The sequence below is a fragment of the Oreochromis aureus genome, unplaced genomic scaffold, assembly GCF_013358895.1.
Source record: "Oreochromis aureus strain Israel breed Guangdong unplaced genomic scaffold, ZZ_aureus HiC_scaffold_63, whole genome shotgun sequence".
In the NCBI taxonomy this organism is placed as follows: domain Eukaryota; kingdom Metazoa; phylum Chordata; class Actinopteri; order Cichliformes; family Cichlidae; genus Oreochromis; species Oreochromis aureus.
Window position 1 is genome coordinate 156525 of NW_024108961.1, and position 12978 is coordinate 169502.

The 12978-nt window shown below is 36.9% G+C and overlaps 1 long non-coding RNA gene across 1 annotated transcript; it reads right to left on the reverse strand.

The window, feature by feature from the left end:
• Positions 1-834: 834 nt before the first annotated feature.
• On the reverse strand, positions 835-8775 carry LOC120437304. Its single transcript, XR_005611000.1, has 3 exons — positions 8742-8775; positions 8048-8074; positions 835-1410 (listed from the first exon to the last, which is right to left on the reverse strand). It is a non-coding gene; the product is annotated as an uncharacterized LOC120437304 (long non-coding RNA).
• Between the last annotated feature and the right edge of the window lie 4203 nt (positions 8776-12978).

A 12978-nucleotide genomic window follows, 5' to 3' on the forward strand; every position in this document is an offset into this window, starting at 1 on the left:
CTCTCTTTACATCTGCAAAAGACACTGCAGCTGTCTGAGCACTGCTTTGCACTTCTGGACTGGAAATACTTGTAACAGATAACTTTACCTGCTCACTGCTCTGAGAAACGTTTACCTGTTCTTTCTCCTTTTGACGTCTAAGCTTCTGGGACTGCGACCTTTGACCTTTCCTTGGCATTTTATTGAAGTACAAACTGAAGCTTATATGTATTTGTACACAGATATAAACAAAACTCAACCTGGAAACACTGAAAAACTAATAACTCTTTAACTTACTTTTTAATCTGAGAAATGCAAGATTTTACAAATGTTTTTATATATGTGGAATTAGATGCTAAAGGTTGACTTTAATCCAAACTCAAGATATTCAAAGTTCTCTGAAAACACTTGGCTCAGTTTTATTGTAGCTTTTTCAAAAACAGAATATTTTTACTTCTTATATTTTTAACCAGACTCGTTAATGAATAGCTCTTAACTTCTGTAAAGGCATATGCAGAATAAATCACAATTAACAGGTTATAGGAAAACTCTTAGCTTTTAATTAGTGTGTGTAAATCTTTCAGATATTTAAATTTTTAAAGCAAAAATTAGGAGCTGTGGTGGTGTGGTGAACAGATGACAGGCAATTAGGATTCTTCAGCTGGATGTTCTGCAGCAGTCAGGAAACAGGAAGTCTGGGTCCTCTGGGCAGCTTCTCAATGACAATTGTGACTGAACACTTAAACTCAGTAACAGAACTTGTCCTTAAATAATAACAGTATAAACCTACTGTAGTCAAATGTTACAGTCAATGAAACAGACTAGCAAAATGTATTTTAAGTTAACTAATTTAATATTTTTATGAATACAGCAGTCTGAATGTATGTGTTACAAAATAAGTTTATTTTATTACAAAAACCTTAAAGAAGGTGTAAATTTTATATAATGTATCAAAGTAATTGCACCTTTAAGCCAAACTATCAGTGTTTATTCTAAAGTGTTCCAAGTATAGATTTAAATAAATCTAGGGCTGTGTAAGTAGTTCCTACTGTACTGTAATTCTACTCTTGTAATTTCAACTTTCTACTTGTAATTTCCAGCAAAAAGACTGGATGTGAGAGAGTTTAACGATAGGAAAGAAGGAGCAGTGAGAGCAGAGATCTCTCAGAATTCTGTAACAGATAGATGAAGTACTGGTAACTTCAATTTCCCAAAAATGGGGCCATGTCAAAACTTGATTATTCCAGTCAAAACTTGATTCCAGTCAAAATTGGATTCCAGTTAAAAACGTGATTTTTGATAACTTAGAGCTTGTGGGATAGAGTGAAGCAAGATAGAACGGCTTGTCAAAATAGATAGAGTGGGGAGAGTGATAGGACAGACTGAATGGCTTGTTAATGATAGAGGGAGAGAGCTTCTGCAGCAGGTCACCTGTAAGACACAAAAAGACTGGAATTAGGCATATTTCCAATAAGCGTGGCTTTACCATATTCTTTGGACTATAAGGCCAACTTAAAATCCTGTCATTTTCTCAAAAATCAACAGTGTGCGTTATGAATTGATTCTGGTTGTGCTTACTGACCTCTAACTGGATTTATGTGGTACATGGCACTCTCAATTCTGTCAAATATTTAGTAAGACTTTGGTAAGCTGCACCGCTTGATGTATTGTCGGACCATTATGGCTACAATTAATCAGGAGTCTTAAGGACCTGGCAACTATTAAGTTGCCAGGTCCTTATACAAGGATACAAAGCAGGTTTCAAACTGATCAGCTCATGAAGAATTTGATGGATTTGTGGAAGAGGAATAAACTGAAAAAGTGAATGTGTCGTTCTGTATTTTGTGTGTTACAACTGAACAATGTTGCGGATTATTGTGAATGAGTTGAATGCAGCTTGACTTATCTGGCTGTTTTGTTTGGCTTAATGTACCTTATGTTTAAAAAACAGACCCGTTCATTGCCCTTATGCCTTATAATCTGAAAAATTCAGTGCATATTGGACTGAACTGAATGACAATGTTTAACAAATGGTGGTGGAACTGATATAATGACATTTTTGCATTCTGTTAACACAATAAAAACAAACAGTGTATTGACTGAAACCAAGATGTGCTGCAACAGTTCCTGTAAATATTATATGGTCCAAACAAACCTACACACTGACATTAGAGCAGTCAGTTTCAGGCTTCCTGTTCTACATTAACTTTACATCCACTCAACTCAAATTTACTGATTCACTGGCCAAACTGAACACAAATCCTTTCTCACATTTGCCTAAAAAGATCTTGATGATCACCAAGAGCTGTGCTGACTCACAGCACTAAACTGAGTCTCCTATAGTGAGAAACGAATTTCAGAAAAACACCAGCATTTAAGTCAAACATGGTAAATGGCCTGTATTTATATAGCGCTTTAATCGTCCCTAAGGACCCCAAAGCGCTTTACATATCCAGTCATCCACCCATTCACACACTGGTGATGGCATGCTACATTGTAGCCACAGCCACCCTGGGGCGCACTGACAGAGGCGAGGCTGCCGGACACTGGCGCCACCGGGCCCTCTGACCACCACCAGTAGGCAACGGGTGAAGTGTCTTGCCCAAGGACACAACGACCGAGACTGTCCAAGCCGGGGCTCGAACCGGCAACCTTCCTTCCAATTACAAGGCAAGCTCCCAACTCTTGAGCCACGATCGCCCCAAACGTGATGCGGTTACTGTGATGGTCCAAAGTTCCTTTACTACTTCAGGACCTGCATCATGCCGTCAGGTCCTGAGCTTCAGATTAATCATACTTGGGATTCACAGCAGGAAACTGATGAGTTGATCCAAAACACACAAGGAACTCTGAACGAAACAAAACTCTTGGTGCAGACTAATCAGATTCTGGACTTCAATGAAATTGAGAACTTTACATGACTGGAAAACCTTATATTGGACCTTAATGAAACAAAATCTGAAAGTAGAGTTGTCCAAAATCCCCCTAGTAATGCAAATCAGTCATTAATAGTTACTGTAAATGCTTGATGGTACTTGTTGCTATCAGGGCTATTAGACTGGGTATAAGACTGAAACATGTTTTTACATTAGACCAGGTTGTTCTGTTTTGATTTTCTGTGCTTCATAAATAGAATCATCACTGTCAAACTGCTTTTTGTATTTATCCAGGTTATCCTTGTTAGATGATTTAAACATTTAAACGTGACAAAAAAAACATAAAATAACTCTGCAAGGAAGAAATTCTTTTCCCAGCACTGGACATCAGACAAACCTTTACTTACCAGACTTGAGACGATCAGATCAGCAGTCTAAAGAAAGGAAACAATAAATCAGATCACTGTTTAATGATTCAGACAGTTGAGCCTCTTCACACACAATCCAATTTACTGTGACATAAAATAACTAGTAAAATCCTCAATTTCTTCAAGCTTTTATGAACATTAGTTGCAGAGTCTAACATGGCTATAACGTGTAATAAAAGTATTCATACTACAGAAGTGCAAAGAGTTGGCACAAATGCAGGACATACCAAATATTTCCAACACAGAAGCTTTGTGGCTCAAATATTTTCTATCAGAAGTCAGTTGTAATAAAATGTGAAGAACCACAACTTTTATATCATTTCAGGTTAAAACTATTGAATCTAGGGCTGCACGATTAATCGTTAGAAAATCGCAATCTCGATTCATACTTATGTGCGATCTCATTTCCAAATGACAACGATTTAAAAAAAAAAAAAAAAAAGACGACGACGATTGTACCGCATTTTGATCCGGGACGTAATCTGCATGAAAACAAGCGCTCACCCTTCCTGCTCAACAAATGACATGGGCGGAGCCTTATACCACGTGATACAGAAGCTGTGCCGTGATGCTCAAATTGGCAGGGAAAAACAACGGAGAACACGTCAGGGCTGACGAAAGTGACAGGAGAAAATTTGTGCGGTCAACCACCCAAACATCAATAACGGGAACCTTATACAGCGCTTCCCTATACATCGTCGAACTCCCGCGAGGCTCAAAGAAATTACGGAGGCTATTACTTATCACCTGACCAAAGATATATCAACACTGTGCAAAACGAGGGATTTAGGAAAATGATCAACACCCTAGACAAACGCTACACAGTGCCGTCCCGCAACTATTTTTCTATTGTTGCACTACCTGCTCTATACACGCAGTGTTGAGCAACGGTGGAGACAGAATTTCAAGCAGTACAACATTTTGCGGCAACCACAAAATGTGAGGCATTTATTGTTTTTATTTTTATTTATTGTTTTTATGTTCAGTTTCAACTGTTACGAAGTTGATGTGCAGTTAATAAGTGCAATAAATATTTATATTGGAAAAGAAAATCGTGAGAGAATCGTGATCTCAATTCTAGGCAAAAAAATCGTGATTCTCATTTTATGCAAAATCGTGCAGCCCTAATTGAATCCAAAGTAATTGTTTAAATCAGAAGCAACAGAAAACCTCATCAGGTTTTAGTCTATATTACAGCAACAACAGTGGCTCACGATTTTTTTCTATTGAAATTAAAATTTCTTAAAATATTAAAATAAAAAGTCCTTCCATTGTACCTGTTGCTCGGAATATTTCTGTGTTTTGCAGTATGTCCCTTTTTGGCAACATTTAGATTTAATTTTAAAACACTGGCTTTAATATACCTACTCACACTTTAGATTTTCTTACTTTTTGTTATCAGTTATGGGTAAAAGTATCACTTGTTGTCACTCAGGCAAAATACTTCTAGTGTTTTGACTTCATGCTAATTCATAAGTGGAAGATGATAGACACTACAAATCGATAGCTATGTTGCTCTTAACTGTTTAAGTTACCACCTATACTGACTCACACAAAGCACTTTCATAGTATGGTTCGCTACATAATCCACATAAGGATTATGTAGCATAAGGAGAAATTGAACAAGTGTATGCAAACATCTCTGACATTATTTGGACTTGATTAGCCATCAAAAATAAAATCAGACATAAATGGGCTATTAAACGTCAGGGACAGTCAGAGGTCCTGTGTGGGGCCTTTGCTGCTACAGGTTATAAATCCTGACTGTGTTTTGGCCATGTAAATTACTAAACATTACCATCACTGTCTACTTACCAGAAAAGGCAAAACCAAAGATCTGTTCACTCTGTAGCAAAAGACAAAGAACAAAAATAAAGAATGAGACAACTCAAATCAGCATTAGAGTCAATACTGCATCACTCTCTCTAGTCAAATATATTCAGGAAAATTCTTTGATTACCACAGCTAGAATACATGCAACAGCTCCTCTCTGTTTTCTCTTTTTCTCTACATCCTAATAAAGATCGACCTCTTCATGTGGTTTTATCCATTTGCAATAAACCACACAAGTTTCTTAGTCATGTAATGCTCTACAATTTAGGTTTGATTACATAACAGAGTAGATATCATAACCAATGATTTGCTACACCTAGAAATGCATAGTTTATCAAATGGTGACATAACAATTTAAAAGCAGGCACCAATCAGAAATGATAGCTTCTATGTAATGTTTGTAGCCTTTAACATTTGAGGTGGCCTGCATTGAAATCCTATTAACATAATAAAAAAAAAACAGTCTGAAAAGTTAAATTAAAATTCAGTAGGAAAAGAACTTAAAAGTACACAGAAATTTACTCAGTATGAGTTTTGGTAAAAATGAAAAATTTGGTGCCACATGGTTCTTACACAGCAGTTTCTATATATTTCAGTCACATTTGGAGCATGTTTGATACACAGCAATAAGCACTGAATTAAATCTATGACAAACTTATGATAGCTGATATTAGGGCCTAATTATAAAAATGTAGTATAATGATAATTTCTTTGTAGATAATTTAATGATAAAAACCAGAAATGAGTCCTGAATGTGAGCTGTTGCATGTAAGGACTTTGCTGGAGATTCCCACATTTATTTTAAAAAACAGCAACAACAACAACTAACAAACAAACAAACATGACTTTCACATTGTTAAGAGATTTTCAAATGTTTCAAGTATTATTCCCACTTCCATTTGTACGTTATTGAAAGTTTATCTTTAATTTCAGTGTTAATAGTTGTTTACCCATTTATTCTTTCCATTTAATCGTATTTTATGATTTTACTGTTTCACTGAAGTGAAGCTGAAGTAAAGACAAAAGCATAGTGTTCTCAGATATGATTCACCCAGTACATTTCCTCTGCACCTGGTTCTCTACGAGCCGTTTCACTCCCAGGAAGGGGAGAGCAGGACGTTCTTATCTACACTCCCAAATACCAAGAGGGGCCTGTTCTTCAGAATCACACACACAGACAGACACACACACACACACACACACACACACACACACACAGAAAGCTGCATATATGTGATATTTAGTGATTATCTACAGAACACACACACACAGCTAAACTGGAACAAACCTGTTTCTCAGAGGCAAATCTTTGTCTCCTCCTTAAACAGTTGAAGCCACTATGTGACTATAAATAAAACCTCTGCCTGCGCTCGGGGTGGGATCTCCTCGAAATCTCACCCAGCGTGCGCACGTTGTTACCATCCAAACTGTTTTGAGTGTCTTTATTTCGCCTGAAGAATGTCTTGTTCAAATATTTACTCTTTACACACATACAGTTCATCTTTTGCAAATGTGGGCAGGATTATTTTCAAAAACACAGCCTTGATTTTATCTGGCCTCTAACAAATTTGTTAATGTTATGTTTTCATCCCACTTGTATTTTCCAAGTCATCATCACAAATGACAAAAAGCAGTTTTTAGACCGGGATTTAATTTCTGAAGAGAAAGAAGCTTTTGAAATGCTCAATGCCCCACATCAGGGGTCTCAAACTCCAGTCATCGATGGCTGGTGTCCCGTAAATTTAACACGTGTCCCTGTTGCAGCACACCTGAATAACATTAATAGGTCATTAGAAAGACTATACACTTAACTCCATGCTGAGGTGGCAATTCAGACATTTGCTTAATGTTACAGCAACTCACAAGTGAATGAACATGATGAAATAAAAGTATTTTAGAAGTACACTTTTCCAAACATATTTATTCAAATTTAATTGAGTCGGTAGGGTTAAGGGATGTCACCTCAGCATGCAGTCAAATTCTATACTCTTGCTAATGACCTACAAATTTTATTCAGGTGTGTTGTAACATGGACACATGGAAAAGCTTCAGAACACAGGCCCTTGAGGACTGTAGTTTGAGACCCCTGCCTGATGTGAAAAAAATAATTTTCCCTAAACAGCTACTCATGAGCTGCTCAAGATATGTTTACAAACAGACTTCTAAGGATTTGGAGACCCCACTAAACACAGCCCATTCCAGAGGTTGTAGACAAAAAGACAAAAACATTAACTGGCCAAACTGAACACCAATCCTTTCTCACATTTGCCTAAAAACATCACCAAGAGCTGTGCTGACTCGCAGCACTAAACTGAGTCTCCTACAGTGAGAGACGAATTTCAGAAAAACACCAGCATTTAAGTCAAAGATGATGCTGTTACTGTGATGGTCCAAAGTTCCTTTACTACTTCAGGACCTGCATCATGCCATCAGGTCCTGAGATTCAGATTAATCATACTTTGGATTCACAGCAGGAAACTGATGAGTTGATCCAAACACACAAGGAACTCTGAACGAAACAAAACTCTTGGTGCAGACTAATCAGATTCTGGACTTCAATGAAATTAAGAACTTTACATGACTTGAAAAACGTATATTGGACCTTAATGAAACAAAATTTGTCCAAAATCCCCCCAGTGATGCAAATTAGTCATTAATAGTTACTGTAAATGCTTGATGGTACTTGTTGCTATCAGGGCTATTAGACTGGGTATTAGACTGAAACATGTTTTTACATTAGACCAGGTTGTTCTGGTTTGATTTTCTGTGCTTCATAAACAGAATGAATCACTGTCAAACTGCTTTTTGTATTTATCCAGGTTATCCTTGTTAGATGATTTAAACATTTAAACGTGACAAAAAAACATAAAATAACTCTGCAAGGAAGAAATTCTTTTCCCAGCACTGGACATCAGACAAACCTTTACTTACCAGACTTGAGACGATCAGATCAGCAGTCTAAAGAAAGGAAACAATAAATCAGATCACTGTTTAATGATTCAGACAGTTGAGCCTCTTCACACACAATCCAATTTACTGTGACATAAAATAACTAGTAAAATCCTCAATTTCTTCAAGCTTTTATGAACATTAGTTGCAGAGTCTAACATGGCTATAAGGTGTAATAAAAGCATTCATACTACAGAAGTGCAAAGAATAGGCACCAATATTTGTTGGCACAAATGCAGGATATACCTGTTGGAAGGAATATTTATGTATTTTGCAATATTTCCCTTTTTGCCAACATTTCTATTTAATTTTCAAACACACTGTATTCACTAAATAATTAATAAACTAATTTTAACTTCTAGCATAAATAGAGAACACACTGACTTTAATATACCAAGCACTGTGCACTCACAGCTCTAGTTCTCTTAGTTTTTTTCTCATTGCTTAAGTGCTTAAAATCAGACATAAATGGGCTATTAAATTTCAGGGACATTTTCAGGGAGAGTCAGAGGTCCTGTGTGGGGGCTTTGCGGCTTCAGATTACAAATCCTGACCATTTGTTTTTGCCCATCAGTAAATGGATGTCACAAAAAGCAAAACTACTGTATGTAAATTGTCAGACATGCTATACAATGACAGTGTCATATTGCTTCAGTTATAATCACTGTTTACTTACCAGCAAAGGCAAAACCAAAGATCTGTTTCAATCTGTGTAACAAAAGACAAAGACCACAAATACAGAATGAGACAATTCAAATCAACGTCAGTCAATACTGCATTACTTTCGGTAGTCAAAAAGACTCAGTTAACTTCTGTGTTTACTACAGCTGGAATACAAACAACAACTGTCCTCTGTTTTCTTTTTTCTACACCTTATTAAAGATAACCATGTTCATTAAAGGTAATATGTGGTTTCATCCATTTGCAATAAGCCACACAAGTTTCTTAATCATGTTAAACTCTAATAGTCTAAGGAGCTTGGAAAGAAAGTGTCTGGACTTCTTTACTGAAGAAGCTTCCCAGATGTGAAGAGGTGAAACGTCTTCTTGAAGTACAATGACCTGAATGACTGAGAACTATCACAGTCATAATGCTCTAATACTTTGCTGCTATTAGATAACGTAGTCAATATCATAAGCAATTACTTGCCACACCTATCACTGCACACTTTATCAAATGGTGACATGACAATTTCAAAGTATGCAACAATCATAAATGAAAGCTTGAATGATATATCTGTTTTTTATCTGGTTTTAACATTTGAGGTGGCCTGCATTCAAATTCTGCTGCCTAAAAATATTATCAATTGCATACACCATCATTTAGTATAATACATGCTGTTGTTTTAAAACAAATATCTACATTCTATATTAATAATATTAATGGCCCACTGCTGCATTTTATTTATTTGAAGTTAGCCCCTTTTTGTTTTTAATTTCATTCATGTTCCATAAAGAGAGAAGTCTCACAGACAAACATTTGTTAAGCAGTTCTTAAGAATTAAAAAGTCAACTCTTATGATGGTTGTTATTGTTCTTACATTAACTATGTGTTTTATCCTCAGTCTCCCTTCCCTTATTTAACCTGCAGCACAGACACGCGCATACAAGCACGTGACTCTTTTTCTCCCGCTGATCAGCCAGAGGCTCCTATTAAGTCGCCACACCTGGTGCTTCAGCAGTTATTGGTTCTAAGATGGCGGTTACCTTTACAACCTGAAGAATGAGCCTGTTTTAACCTACCTACCGATCTGTGAGGAGTAGAACTAACTGCACCTTCTGTAACAGTCTCAGAAACACTAACACACCAAATGAAGCTAATAAAACAATACTAACTGTAGTTTACAGTCAAATGAACCGTCTTCATTTCACACCGGGCTAATAGGAGCTAGGCATTAGCATTGGGTTGTTAGCATTAGCTCATAAAACACTCCCTTTAATAATACAACTTTTTACTAAAAAAGCATTCATTGTGTTACTTTAATCAGAGTTATACTTCGACTGGATTTATAAGTCACTAACAAAAGCTCGGTAAATTCCTCAAACAGCTTATAAACATTTCTTTACAGAGCAGAGAAGTAGCTCTTACGGATGGGGGGAAGTGGGCGGAGACGTGCGAGTGAGCCGGAGTCAAAAAAGAGGCATTTACTGGTAGTGGGAAATCCCGCCAGTACAAAAAGTTGGCATTGAAAACGTGAAATATTTATTTAAATATATTATTATATGAGATTTATTTACTACAGAAAGAAACTAGCAGAATTTGAAGTATATAAATTGAATAAATATTCCAAACAGGATTATTAGAATTTAAAATAATGGTTAATGGGGCAGACCCAGGACACGCTGGAGAGATTATATCTCTCGGCTGGCCTGGGAACGCCTTGGTATTCCCCCGGATAAGCTGGAGGAGGTGGCTGGGGAGAGGGAGGTCTGGGCTTCTCTGCTTAGGCTGCTGCCCCCGCGACCCGGCCTCGGATAAAGCGGATGAAGATGGATGGATGGATGGATGGTTAAAATTAATTAATAAATATTAGGTTATTATGTTAAAATGTAATATATATTAACACATTTATTTAACTGACAGGATCAATAAGAAGAGTCTTCTCCTCAACACCAATACCAAGGAGCTGGTGATGGAGTGCACAAGACCTAAAAAAACAGTGCAGGACAGTCTGCAATGATGGTAAATGGCCTGCATTTGTATAGCGCTTTTACTCAGTCCCTAAGGACCCCAAAGCGCTTCACACTACATTCAGTCATTCACCCATTCACACACACATTCACACACTGGTGACGGCAAGCTACAATGTAGCCACAGCTGCCCTGGGGCGCACTGACAGAGGCCATGATGGGGAGTTAGATATTGTGCAGCGCAGATGAGGAGGAAGTTGTATTCTAAAATGGAGAACAAATAACACAGTCACCTAAGCATCCTCACAGGACAGCAGAAAGTGCAGTAAGAGGTTCCTCTCACTGAGGTATTCTGAGCTAAATGGACTTGGCACCACTCGTTCACCTGTGCTACAGTGAGGCAAAGGTGTGGTTGTCTACAAAAAGGCTGTGTTCAGCAAAGGCTTTAAAGACAACCATGCAAACTATAAATAAATAACATAGCAGTTATACTTAGTCTTTTTATAGCAGCGCTCTCTATAAAAGCACATTTGTCATATAAATATAACTGTTTTAACACAATTTTACTATATTTAGCAGAAATATTATGATTTGGCACAAATACTATGATTTAGCAGTAATACAATGTTTTTGAAAAAACACTGTAATTTTGCTCAAATATTATAAAATAGCAGTAATAGTATGATTTGGCAGAAATACTACATTTAAGCACAAATACAATGACACAGCAGAAATACTATGACTTAGTAGTAATACTATAACATAGCAGATATAATGTGATTTCTGCAGACATAGTATGTATTTGCACGAATACTACGATTTCGCTCAAATACTATGAAATTGCAGTAATACTATGATTTTGAAGGAATACTATGATTTGGTAGAAATACTATGCCTTAGTACTAATATTATAACATAGCAGCTATAATGTGATTTTGCAGATATAGTATGTTTTTGCACGAATACTACAATTTGGCAGAAATACTATGAAATTGCAGTAATACTATGATTTTGAAGGAATACTATGATTTGGTAGAAATACTATGCCTTAGTAGTAATACTATAACATAGCAGATATAATGTGATTTTGCAGATATAGTATGTTTTTGCACGAATACTACGATTTCGCTCAAATACTATGAATTTGAAGGAATACTATGATTTGGTAGAAATACTATGCCTTAATAGTAATACTATGACATAACAGAAATTTTACTTGGGCACAAATACTATAACTTGGCACAAATACAATGATTTGGCAAAAATACTATGATTTAGCAGAAATACTTTGATTGAGCAGGAGTACTAAGATGTAGTAGAAGTACTTTGATTTAACAGAAATACTATTATGGAGGAGTAATACTTTCTGCAGAAAAGACGGAGAGAAGCAATCACAGTAGCTGCTCATCTCACTGAGCCAAAGCAGTTCTTGTCCCAACAAGAGATATGATGAGAGAAAAAATATGCAGGGGGGCCAAAGAAGCTGAATTGTTGTGAAAAGAGGGGAAGAAGCAGAACTGTATGCTCGAAACAGGTGAAAATGCTGAAATAGTGTTGAAAAGAGGTGAAAAAGCTGAAATTCTTCTGAAAGAGCAGAACAGGCTTAATATTTTCAGATACTCATTGAGCCAAACTGGTTCTCACATAACTGAAAAAAGGTGAAAAAGTTGAAAATTCTGATTAAAAAAAAACAGAAGAGGCTGAGATTTGTGCTGATAAGAGGTGAAAATGCAAACCTTCTGCTAAAAAGAGGCAGAACAACCTGGTTCCGCTCAATTTCACCAATCAGAGGTACTGCTTCTGTCTGCTTCATCAGGCCGTGTACTCTTATATATTTCTGCCATGGAGTGTTAACAAGAATCTGAGGTCCATATTAGAAAAGCTGCTAAAATCATACAACTTTTCAGAATTGTAATAAATGATCAATATGAATTAGTGGTCTGTGATAATCTATTAATTTGTAGGGGAAAAAAACATGTTGACCAAGGTGGTATTGAACCCGCGATCTTTGGGCTGCCGACCGGTGTCATTACCAACTGCGCCACTGGGAAAGAGAGCAGTGGCTCGGAAAACAGGGAGATGAACTGTCAGATTTAGATCACGGTGAGAGGCATAAAACACCATTTTTTGGAGTTACAAAACGTCGTGCAACTCCAAAACTAGGTAGGATAGAAGCACAATTCTTGTACTAGGTGAATCAGCGGACTTTGGTGAACTTTGACTGCGATTTTCATTGCTCTTTGTACCTCCGTCGCGGAGATATGACGAGAGAAGAAACGGCTT